The sequence below is a fragment of the Cuculus canorus genome, chromosome Z, assembly GCF_017976375.1.
Source record: "Cuculus canorus isolate bCucCan1 chromosome Z, bCucCan1.pri, whole genome shotgun sequence".
Taxonomy (NCBI): domain Eukaryota; kingdom Metazoa; phylum Chordata; class Aves; order Cuculiformes; family Cuculidae; genus Cuculus; species Cuculus canorus.
In genome coordinates this window covers 42,460,475-42,473,440 of record NC_071441.1, presented here as the reverse complement: position 1 = coordinate 42,473,440, position 12,966 = coordinate 42,460,475, and the positions used below count along the sequence as shown (strand labels likewise).

General features: G+C 41.2%; 1 long non-coding RNA gene across 1 annotated transcript; it reads right to left on the bottom strand.

Moving 5' to 3' along the window:
* Window positions 1-503: 503 nt before the first annotated feature.
* On the bottom strand, window positions 504-12,675 carry LOC128850517 (uncharacterized). The gene is made up of 3 exons (XR_008447933.1): window positions 12,559-12,675; window positions 5,384-5,482; window positions 504-3,680 (listed from the first exon to the last, which is right to left on the bottom strand). It is a non-coding gene; the product is annotated as an uncharacterized LOC128850517 (long non-coding RNA).
* Window positions 12,676-12,966: the final 291 nt, after the last annotated feature.

Below are 12,966 nucleotides of genomic sequence, written 5' to 3'. Positions count from 1 at the left end.
GTGAATAAGAACAGGATGAGAGCAAAACAGGCATCCATGAAGCACAGCACAACATGAATGCAGTCTTAGCACGATGCTTGAACCTAGCTCAAGCTAACTGGGATTACTTTGGGTGCATGGGAACACTCAACCACACAGCCTGGACCCTGGAGGAACTGAGAGCTGACACTATTCAAATGCAGTTACCTACTGACCAGTTTACCTGGGAAATGTTCCTTCTCCATGAAAGTAAATTTCTTTTCTTAGTCCCGAGATCTGTGAGGAAGTCTAAATCCCCAAACTGAAAGCAAGTACATTCATTCCACCACCACCTATGCAAAATCTAACGTCCTTTATATCTGTAACAGAGTGTTTCACAGGGATGCAAAAGAAAGAATCTCAGTTTCAGAGAAAGGCAAGCAATTCTTTACCCGTAAGCACCACCTCTCAGCCTTTAACAAAGGGTTTCCCAAATTTATTTGACACAGGTATCATCACAAAGGCAAGCATGTCAAGGAGGAGAAAACATTCAGCTCTTTGAGTGTCACTTTGGAGTAGCATCCCCTGCAATGCAGTGTGCAAATCTTGCAGTCAAATTTCAGTTGGATAGTGTAAATCAGTCATTTAAAACAGTGTTTTTTCTTTTCACAGACTTCATACAGATCAACATTTGATGGCTAAGATTTCTGGACTTACAGCCTTAAAAGAACATCCTACATCTCACTAAATATTTCAAGGCTATGTTTTAAGACGCGTGTGGCTCACACAGAAAACATAACATGAAGATACCGTGTGGTTTGTGCATTGTGTCTTGGATGGTCCCATAAATAACACACTGGTTCAAAATAATGCCAATAAAACCTCACAGAAGTACCATGCAGTTTGTCCTGTGATTATCATTAAAAGGGAGAAGACGTATTTATAAAACATCATTCTCAGATTGTGTAGCTTCATCAAAAGTACAAAGATCAAAAGAAAAAAGCACTTCTTAGAGCAGCTTGCAGCAAACACTTTGAAAAAGGCGCTTTTTAATGGTTTTAGGTCTTGCTTTTACACAGTTGTAAAGCCAGCCCAGAAAAGTCAATGTGCTGGATTGGATGTTAGAGTAGAAGGCAGCCCTGCTTAGCTTCATAATCTTTTATATAAGTATGGAATCACTAATGACTGTTGCCCTTGTTTCAAGGCAAAGGCAGGTGAAAATGAGAGTAGAAGATTGTGTGAAAGTGTACAACAATTTTAAAATGGTTTTTCAAGGGAAGGGTGGGAGTTTTGGGGAAAATGCATGTCTCTGTGTGTGTATGCAATTCTTGCTTATTTCATTCATGGGACTATTTGTCTTGACTGAGGTGTATTACTGTAGAAATGTGAAAGTAAAAGTGCTCTCAAGAGGGCATCTGTTTCATGTCACTGACAGATGTCTGTCTGACCTATTTTCAGGATTTGAAACAAGGATTCCAGAATATTCTTAGAAGCCCTGTTCCAGTGCTATAACATCCCCACAGCCAGAGCATCTATCTGAATTCTATCTAATCTGCGTATCTCTTGCTTCAGCTTACTCCACCTGTTTCTAGACAAGCAGAGTAGGTGTCCTTTCCTCTATAAAATTTTTGTGTAACATTTTCCCATACTTTATGACCATTATGCCTCTTTCCTTTCCTAGAAAAAAGAAGTAAGTTAATTCAGTTTTTCCTGGTAGTAGAAGATATTTTCTAAGCTTTATTCTTTCTCCTTTCAAAAGGGGAATTATTTGCAAATTGTCTATACTTTAAAATGTTTCATCACTGTTGGACACAAGCGTAATATTCCTAGGTCAGGCCCTACTACCCAGGGCAGAATTAAATAGTTACTTCTCAATTATTCACAACATTACTATTAATTCAGACAGCATGGAATTTACTCTTTGGTCATTTTCACATTTCTGCATTTAATTTTTTTTGTGGTCTGTGCTAGGCCATTTTTCTGAAAATTGCTCCCAAACTAGTTGTTTCCCATTTAATACTTGTGCATTTGATTTTTTTCTTCCTCAGAAATGATACTTTGCATTTGTCTTCATTGAATTTCATCATAGAATCATAGAATCACTAGGTTGGAAGGGACCCACTGAGTCATCGAGTCCAACCATTCCTAACACTGCCTAAACCATGCCCCTCAGCAACTCATCCAACTGATTTCAGACTCTTCCTTCAATTTATCAAGCTCATTTTGTATTCAAAACCTACTCTCTAAAGTGGTTGCAGCCCCTCCTAATTCAGTATCACATGCAGTTTTCAAAAGTTTTCTTCATATTCGATCATCAAAGCTGAAAATATTGAACAATACTGAACCTAAGAGAAACTTCTGTGGCATCTTATTTGATATGTTTTACCAGTTTGTCAACAAACCATGGATAACTGCTTTACCAATAAGCCAAATTTTTCAAATAGTTTTTCATTCATCACAGAATTTCATCAAAGCCATATTCCTCCTATTTACTTACAAAAAAGTTGTGCTGATGTATGTCAAAAGCTTCGCTCAAGTAAAAATCTATCCACTTCTGCTACTTCTCCCTTATCCACTGGGGCAGTTACCCAATGAAAGAAGGAAATAAGGTTGCTTTGATGTGTTTTGGTCTTGACAAACCCATGCCGGCTGTTTCTTAGCATCTTATTCTCCTCTAGATGTTTACATAGTGATTATTCAATAATTTGCTTCTGCATTTTTCTTAGTTTCAGTCAGGCTGATTGGCCTATAATTCCCTGGGTCTTCCTGTTTCCCCTTTCTAAAGATAAATATTGTGTTTGCCTTTCACCTGTTCTCTGGTACCTCACCCACCCTCCATGAGCTCTCAAAGATAATTGCTAATATTTCAGAGATCACTTTAGCTAGTTCCTTAAGTACTCCGGGGTAAATTTCATCAGGCCCTGCTGACTTGAACATATCAAATTTATCTGAATATTCTTTAACCTGTACACCTTTTCCTGTATATTAAACAACTTGCTGCCCAGCCTGTGTTACTCAGTTTTTACGCTCAGAGGCAATATTCCTAAGATGGTAGTTCTATTTTATTTTGGCTGGTAAGGTACAGCAGTTACCCTTCACTCCACAATGTCAATAAAGGAGAGTGTCTGTATCCACTAAATGGACAGAAAATATGTCCCTAAATACAAACACAGGAAGTTTCAAAATGTGCCTGCTATTCTGCCTCTAGATACTAAACATTTTGTGGGGAACAGACCATATGAAGCCCAGTTAAGACTTCAGCACCATGCCTCCAAAATCTGCTTGAGGGCACATCTAGGGCAGGTCTACTTGTAGCAGCTCAGAACTCGGAACAGCTGCTTTTTACTTTGAGTGAAATCCAGGCATCAGCCCGTTCTCCATCTATTTTTCCCACACGTTGAAGTGTTTCCAGAATATGCAACCCATTTATATAATCAAGCTTCATATAAAATGCAGCAAGGACATCCAGCAGGAGATAACAATTATACCTACAGGGCTATATTGGTTCTCTTCCTCAAATAAGGTTTCTGCAAGCTAGGTATGGCTACGGTGACCCTTGGCTATTGTCCTGTTTCACTAGCTTTGCTGCTGTTTACAAGCACTACTTACCTCTGTCTTTCAAATGCACACTCAACATACTTGTAGTTGCAATTAGGGCAGGAGAAGCCCATTTTTGTGTTTTCCCTTCTGTCTTTTCTACACAAGTATTTCTCACTGGAGACCTAAAAGACAAAATATTGATTTTTTTTTTTCCTTTCTCTTTTTTTTTTTTTTCTGAATGGCTTGTTCTTTTTTATTGTGTTATCCTGGTGGTTTTAATTTCTTACTGCCTACTTTGATGTAGCAAACTAAAGACAGCTAAAGATGAAGTTCTAACCCTAAGGCCTTGAAACAAAAGATACAGTATCTTCTCCCTGTCCCTCAGAAACAAAAATAAAATGGCTTAGTTGAAAGAAATCCACAGCAAGAAAGGTGTGAAGAAATCTTTCTATTCCCTTACCTTGTCGATTAATACAAATGATGCACCTTGGACACTGGAATGGCCTTTCTCACAAGTAGGAGTCCTTTTTTCAGATTATCCCTAGGCTACAAAATTATCTCAACTCTAATTCCATGGTGGGCTTTGTGGCAGTCAGTGCTGTGAATGCCAGGAGGAAGCTCAGGGGAGCCACAAGGGAGCCACATGAGTACAAGATCACCACAGGACTGACAGCAGTAAATGAAGGAACTTTGAGTAACCACATTTCACAAGTGTGCAAGCATATTGTCTGTCATTCAAGTGGGATTCCTTGAAAAATACAACTCTCCCACTGCTTTTATACTCAAGGAAAGCCTCACTAAGTTAAAGGCTTCTAAGTGAAAAACACTATAAGATACTTTATTTCAAGAAATAGATTAGGCTGAAAAAAAGGTCTCTCAGATAAAAAAATCGCAGAAATAATCAGTGGTGCCACCTATAAGCTCTGTCTATACTTGAGCCAGGAGTCACAGAGTGGATCAGGCTGGACCTCAAGCAGTCTCCAGTCCACCCCACACAAAGCAGGGCCAGCCTGAGCGAACTCTTACACAGGACAAAGATCTCATGGCCTCTCTGGGCAACCTGTTCCTCAGTCAGGGCACTGTCCCAGAGAGCTCTGCCATCGCTTTTTGCAAGCTGTGTCCTTGCACCCTGTCAGCATGTAGCTCCTAGGAGAGACCAGCTGCCCATCCTTCTTCCCCATGCAGCTTTCTCTATATCCAGCCTCATCTTGTGTGTGAGTTTGTCCCACTTGTGGCACAGGGTTTTGTATTTGCTTTTGCTGAACTTGGTGAGGTTCCTATCAGCCCATTTCTTCATCTGTCACTTACTATAGGTCAGTTACAACTTCTGCATTGGGATCAGCCAGTAACGATCCTGCAGTGAGGCAGAAATGCAATCAAAAGACCTGGGGCAAATATCCCATAAAAAGACAAGGTGGAAAATGGGCAGGATAATAGCGTAAATGCCAATGGATGATACAGAGACTCATCAAGAGCTAGTACAGAGTGCACTGACATAAAACTGCCAGAACTTCAGTCTTGCCAGTCTCTAACATGATACCAGCAGAGTTACTGACAGTAAAAAGAGCTTTTGAGAGGAATCTTGGCAGGGAGAAAACAACTTTAATGGTGTTAAACTCTTCTCTCATTCCTGCAATGATCCATCCAGTCTAGGATTGACTTTTACAAATAAGAAAGCCTGGAGGAACGATCTCTAAGATGTAATGGTGCTGTAAAGAAAGGCCTTATTTTTCTTTGGTGTAAGACACTTCAATTCCAGAAAAGAATAACCCCTCCAAAATATTAATTGCAGTGAAATATGACAGACACAAACTAACAGTAAGCTCCAAGGATGTTTTTTCTTGAGGGAAATGGGATGCGAATGAGTAGAGGAACACATTCATACCTGGACCCATATTTAAGGTTCCCTTCCATTTATTAAGAGTGAAGCTTGGACGCTGAGCTGCAGTTCAGGCTAAGCATAGCTTCAGCAGGACTGAAAATGCTGGAAAATAAAGAAATTATGTTCCACTTCAGCACAGATTAGTGATAAATATAATGATTCATGCACTCTAGAAGCAGAGATCATGCTTATTGCAACACACAAGAACTACAATTGACAAATATATTTTCTACCATAAAAATAGACAACGTGCTTTTTAACATTAGTTACAAAAAAGGCTTCCATTAATGCATCTGAAATAAAAGCATAACCAATCCACAGCCCTTAAAATCATTCTGTCTGATTTCTGTGACCAGAGCAGGCTCAACATTTTCTGAAGCAATGGGACCGTAGGTCATAACAAGACACCTCTGGCCTTTATTTATAAGCATCTGCATCTCACCTCTCTAACTCCTAATACACTCTGTAAAGATAAAGATCACAAAAAAACTAAAACCAAACACCAGCAGCAGAGGTGTCCTCTACTACTTGGCAGAGCCAGTTCCAGGAATGTCCATGTATTGCTAAGTTTTCATTTGGTTCCGGAGGTGAAGTTGTGTTCTCCTTGCTTTGATCGAGAACTACCAAAAATGGTCATCTTCAGCACATGTTGATCAACACCTTCTTCTTCAGCAATGTAGAATAAGGTGGCAGAAAGAAGAAAGTGTCGGTCTCGTGCATGTTTGCCCTACACACACTTTAAAATTAAGCACACCCCCCCCCCCCCGTGAGTTATGCTGGTGTTTTCTTGTTACAGTAGTGTTCCCTCCAAAAAAGGTGCCTCCAAAAGGTGTGCTGAACATGCATATCTGCAAACTGGAGAGGTGAAGGGCTCTTTTCACTGGCTACAGTGATAAACTTCAAATTGGAACTGATAGCCAGGGGCTCATTTCTTAGTGTGTTGAACATACTAACCATGTTAACATCCATACAGAATCACAGAATCACAGAATCACAAGGTTGGAAAGGACCCATTGGATCATCGAGTCCAACCATTCCTAACACTCTCTAAACCATGTCCCTAAGCACTTCATCCACCCGTTCCTTAAACACCTCCAGGGAAGGCGACTCGACCACCTCCCTGGGCAGCCTGTTCCAGTACCCAATGACTCTTACTGTGAAGAATTTTTTTCTGATATCCAACCTGAACCTCCCCTGACAGAGCTTCAGGCCATTCCCTCTTGTCCTGTCCCCTGTCACTTGGGAGAAGAGGCCAGCTCCCTCCTCTCCACAACCTCCTTTCAGGTAGTTGTAGAGAGTAATAAGGTCTCCCCTCAGCCTCCTCTTCTCCAGGCTAAATAACCCCAGCGCTCTCAGCTGCTCCTCGTAAGACTTGTTCTCCAGCCCCCTCACCAGCTTTGTTGCTCTTCTCTGGACACGCTCCAGAGCCTCAACATCCTTCTTGTGGTGAGGGGTCCAGAACTGAACACAGTATTCGAGGTGCGGTCTCACCAGTGCCGAGTACAGAGGGAGAATAACCTCCCTGGACCTGCTGGTGACCCCATTTCTGATACAAGCCAAGATGCCATTGGCCTTCTTGGCCACCTGGGCACACTGCTGGCTCATGTTCAGTCGGCTGTCAACCAGCACCCCCAGGTCCTTCTCTTCCGTGCAGCTCTCCAGCCATTCTTCCCCCAGTCTGTAGCGCTGCATAGGGTTGTTGTGCCCCAAGTGCAGAACCCGGCATTTGGCCTTGTTAAACCTCATGCCATTGGTCTCGGCCCAGCAGTCCAGCCTGTTCAGATCCCTTTGCAGAGCCTCCCTACCCTCCAGCAGATTGACACTTCCTCCCAGCTTAGTGTCATCTGCAAACTTGCTGACGGTGCACTCAATGCCTTCATCCAGGTCATTGATAAAGACATTGAACAGAGCTGGACCCAGTACTGAGCCCTGAGGAACTCCACTTGTGACTGGCCTCCAGCTGGAGTTAACTCCATTGACCACCACTCTCTGGGCCCGGCCATCCAACCAGTTTTCAACCCAGGAGAGTGTGCACCTGTCCAGGCCAGAGGCTGACAGTTTCTGAAGCAGAATGCTGTGAGAAACTGTGTCAAAGGCTTTACTGAAGTCCAAGAAGACTACATCCACAGCCTTTCCCCCATCCAGTAATCGAGTGATTTTGTCATAGAAGGTGATCAGGTTAGTTTGGCAAGATCTGCCTTTTGTAAACCCATGCTGACTGGGCCTGATCACCCAGTTCTCTTGCATGTGCTTCACGATAGCACTCAAGATTACCTGTTCCATGACTTTCCCTGTCACTGAGGTGAGACTGACAGGCCTGTAGTTCCCCGGATCCTCTCTGCAACCCTTCTTGTATATGGGCACAACATCAGCCAGCCTCCAGTCTAGTGGAACTTCCCCAGTCAGCCAGGACCTCTGGAAGATGATGGATAGGGGTTTGGAAAGGACATCCGCCAGCTCCTTCAATACTCTTGTTAACATCCTAACATCATATGTTAGGATGATCCTGCAGTTTCTTTTTAAAGTTGAAGCCATGAGAGATCTTATGAGATCAGACATCCTTTGTACTCTGTAAGACTCTTCTTTTTAACCTGGCCTCGGTCAAGATCTGGACAGATCTTCCCCCTCCTTTTGCAGGATGTGTCTCATCTCCTAATCGACCAGAAATGTGACTAACTTTCACTCAGGTTCTGTGCTGAGACCTCTGAGCTGGCAAATTCAGTTGTTTGCTTAACAACTTCATTTTATTCAGGAATAACAACCAGAACTTAATGAAATTATTTCTATGTGGTTAATTTTCTCCAACGTCTATTTCAAGGTGTATTTTTCAATGTGTTCCTTAGTGATGGTCTGAAAACCTGCCCATAAACAGGTAGAGGTACTATAGGCCAAACAGAAAGTCTTGGTATCCACTTGGATTTGTATCCACTTCTGAGGGAATGATGATCTCAGTAAAAGAGAACTGAAGATCAGGAACGTGTGTTTCACGTAGAAATATAAGTAATATAAAAATTCTGAATTTATTCAGAGAGTCAAATCGTAAAATCTGTCTTGAACAATTTAGCAGCTGGCTGAAGAACCAAACCCACTCCTCCTTCTGGATGCACTGATACTGGCGAGGAGCATATCTGTCTTTGGTCAGACAGAATGCAAAGTTGGCAGGCTAGGTAGTGATATGACCTTTATCAAAGTGAGAAGTTAGCAAGAAAGGCTGCTTCCTCTGTTTGTGCAGCAAAGTTGCCCCTTACCAAGGAAGTCAGTCAGATGTTAGGCTTTTTCCCATGCTTTCTTCATGTTTTTTTTAGCAGTCTTCAAGCTCATTTCTTTGTTCTTTTAACATAGCAGGTGATCTGTGTTGGGCAGCCAGTAAAATTAATTTATGAACTGTCGGAAAAAACACACCAGGCTCAAGCAGACTCTCTGTTGTTTGTTTGGGTTATTTTTAAGGGTACAGCCATGGTATTGGAGGCAGATGGTCAGATCCCCAGCTGATGTAAACCAGAACTACTTTACTGGCTTTAACACAATGGAGGTACTCCTAGTCAGGCCCTCACTACTGTAACTCAGCTGCTGGAGAAACATCAGCAGAAGATTTGACTTACCTGTTACTTTTTGCATGCTAAATAATAGCTACCTTTTTTCCTCTCCAGTGGAGTCAGGGTAGGGCTGTTCTCCTGGGGTCCCATTATCAACAGGATGCTCAGGGGACTTCTAAAAATGCTGTCTAAACTACTGTGGAACAGGATTTGAAACAAAAGAGAGCTGAAAGTGCCATACTATGTCTGCTAAATGCAAGTCTGCACTTGTGCACTCAGCTGTTCTGAGGGCATGCAAAGGGCATGCCATGTTTGCATATACTTTAAACATACTGTTGGCATGTAAAAGCTCCTTTTATGAAATACAGCTAGCAAAGGGAACAGAAAAAAATTAGAATTATATTTGATGTCTTTCCCCTTCTCTCAATCCCCTTCTGTTTCTCAGTCAGGTATATTGTTCACACTGAGATGATAAGTGCACACAGGAGCATATATACCTTTGGATTCCATTGCATTTTTCACACGTGTACCAACACCACCAGCTGTGTCCTGCTCTGACTCCAGCTAAGGTAGTTATATCCTGCCTCGCTAATGACCTCCCATGAGTTTATCTTGGATGCAGGTTTTCTTTCTTACCTCTCTGTCCTGAATAGTCTCTCTTCCTTTGATGCAAAGCTAGTAACTGTGACACATAGTTTGAGCACTGCCAACATAAGATTCAGCTTGTATGTCCAGCTGCTTTTTAAACACCTCCCAGTACGATTGCACCTTTGAGAAAATTTCTGGATAAAAAGTGACTTATTCATAAAGCTACACTTCCAAATTCACATTTGATTTAAGTGTTAAGTCCTCCATGTTTGCACCTAGCAAAACTAATCCTGGAAGCAAAGGAGGTAAGACTTCTTAAGTGATTTTTTCATCACTTAAGTAGACAACATCTATTCACCTTAGAAATTCATTGCAGAGATGAAATTAGCACCTGATAATTGTCTTTAGACACCATAAAAACATGATATATTTTATCTCAAAGTATTGTTTTCTCTTGAAGGTAGTCTCATCTGCTGCTCACTTCCACTATTGCTGACTCTCTCACCCAAGTCCATTCTAACTAGGTCTGGTATGAGAAAACCTGTGAAACAACTTGTTGTTCAGATTTGCTAAATGAAGAGGCAATGGTTTGGCTACTCATAGTCTTTTCCATGGTTTTGGTGTTTCTAAGGTGCTAAGGTCATCTCATGGCCGATTCATTGGTCACATTCCTTTCTGTGGCTTAAGGTACGGCGTATGTGACCCCTTTTCATTCCATGCCTTGGAGTGATCTCAAGTTTGAATGATTTTGCACAGACTTTAGAAGGCAAACCTCCTTCTATTTACTTAAACACACAGAGTGCCTGATAGAAAGCTCTTCAGTGCAAAGAGAAACATTTCTGGATTCCACCCTGCAGAGCAATGGAAATAAAGATGATTCTCTTCACCTTTGATTGCTGTCACTATCTACTGTAATTCACTACCACAGGGTGAAGATAAATGCAGGCTTGAAGCACAGGATCCTGAGTGCTATTCTCTTGCTTGTGTCACGCAAGAAGCTAGGCAATGTTGGCCTTGCAATCTATGATGTTATTTCACAGTACATTTTAACCCCATCCCTCTTTGATGACATATCTTGGAAGAAAATAAAAAAGCAAACTACAAGTGGTGAATGACAAATGACAGATCACCCATCCAAAAGTTCTTTAAAGAATCAGATAAAAAGATGAAGTGAGCTGGAAAATGTTAAGGTTCTCTTTTCTACCCTGTTGTTTGATTTAGGATGGAGACAAATCTTTAAGCCAAGATCTTAAAGAGAAAAAAAGATAATCTTTTAATGACACCTATGGACACAACTTGTGGAGGCCACCTGCACATCATCTGTGGTTTTATGCAATAATAATGCCTTGATGGCTATAAACAATGCTCTTGGCTACATTACCAACAAAGAGTAAAGTGAATTTTGTTCGAAATGTCACATTTTAAGGAATTTTTTTCAAGTTCTGTTTTCAAGGGTGGGTAAAGGGGAAAAAAAGTCAGCATTGTTTTTCCTTCTGTTTTTTCAACAAGTTTCCAAAATAGCATTAGAAATCTGGTAGGCAGACTTCAGTATGTACTGTATATACAGAGAGCTAACATAGATTAGGAAGAAAATGTTCCATCTTGTGTCACAGTCTGATCCAACAGCCTAACTACATTTTGGAGATTTTGCCATCAACTTAATTCATTTCCAGTAGGACTCCATCAAAATCAGCATGAAAATAACCAGTGGTCTGACTATTGCAGCTAGACTATTCCTGGAAGTTTTTGTGAAATATTTGGCCTTGCAAAATGATGGGATTTTAAAACTCACTCCAAGAATCAGATCCCTCTCAAAGCATCAAGAACCCATGAAAAAATAAAGAAATCCTCTTGAAGTAATGACCAGCTTAGTAAGAACCATAATGAATTCAGGCTGAGGAAAGGAAATGCGGACTGTTCTTACACACAGAGACAATTTGACAGATAATTAGTCCTGTGAGTCAGTCATGAAGTAGACTTCCTCTGGTAAGAAACAAACTGCCATCATCCTTTTATTGTTGTTGTTGTTCCTTCCTTAGTCTCATGATAGAGACAGCTGCAGGAGGAAGGGGGGCTCTACGGTCATTAGCTTTTTAAGCAAAGAGGCAGAGCCTGCCACTTTCAGGTTTACAGGTGTTCAAACACCAGAGTTGAGAGGTTTTAGAAGTGAGATTCTGACCACTCTGAAATTATCAGACCTTCTTCAAAAAAGTCCCACAGGAAACAAATTTGTCTTCCAACATCCTTGCTTCCACTTCTGTTTCCACAGAGAGATAACAGAAGACTCCAGGATGGGAGGGATTCTCCAGGATGGGAGGGATGTGATTGAGGCATTGATGGCATTTCTCTGCATTTTTGCTATTGATGTTGCCTGATTCATTAGCGTCCTTAGAGAAAGAGGTGCAATACATGAAATCTTAAAAGAACTTGGATTAATGCAGACACATAAAGTCGTATTTCACTCTGGATATACTGGGAGATGTTACTGTTCATCTCTGAAACAGTGACTTTACGGTAAGCCTGATCAAACTATCTTTACAGACCGTGCAAAGATTCCTACTGGATTTACTGGGTGTTGGATTCAGACCCAAGAGGTTCAGGTGAAAAATTTTAAGCAGCATGCAGTAATTGCTCCATACCTTGCAATGATTTTATAAGCCTTCCTGTTATCACAGTCAATATACTGCCCCAAGGAGGAGAGACAGGAATATATCTGGCTCAAGGTAAGAAGAAAAATTACAACATACTTGAGGTACTGTTTTAACCACTTACCAGTTTTCAGTCACTGGTCTCTTAGTTGGAGGAAAGCACCCAGTCAGTGAGGATGAATATCATGTTAGAAATGCAAAGCACTTAATAAAAGGAAGACTAGCATCTCTGAAGTGCAAAAAGATACTACTATTTGATTACCTGGGAAGTCACTCCGGGGAGCAATTAATGATCACAGAGAACAGTTTCCAAACTAAGTATGGTATGATGCAAGCATTCTAAGCTAGATGCAAACTGTAAAATGGATTTTTCCAAAAGAATATAAAAAGATCAGTTTCGGAATACCTTGCATTGGGGTCTGATCCTCCATTGCTTGGAGTTTGCTTCTGTCATTTGCACACAAGAAAAATAAGTCAAAGCTGCCATCAGTTGGAGCAGGGTTGGCTTTTTGTCAGCTTTCCATTCCTGGAAAATAAGGTGCAAGATATTAGCACAGGCAAAAGACAGAAAGGCCACCATCTCTACTCTCTCCACATTGCAGCAAAATCAACAGGGTTATTGGCAAGAACATAAATAGTTTAAAGGTCTGTATTAAATACTGAACAAAAAAAAATCTCATGGGACTGTTTAGTACATTTACTCCACGTGATCACTTGAGGTTGATTCAAGAACTGCAGAGAGCAAGATGTACAGCTTTACAGCGAGGCTACTATCTCACTAGATAAGTCCTTCAAATTGCTGCATTGCTCCTCC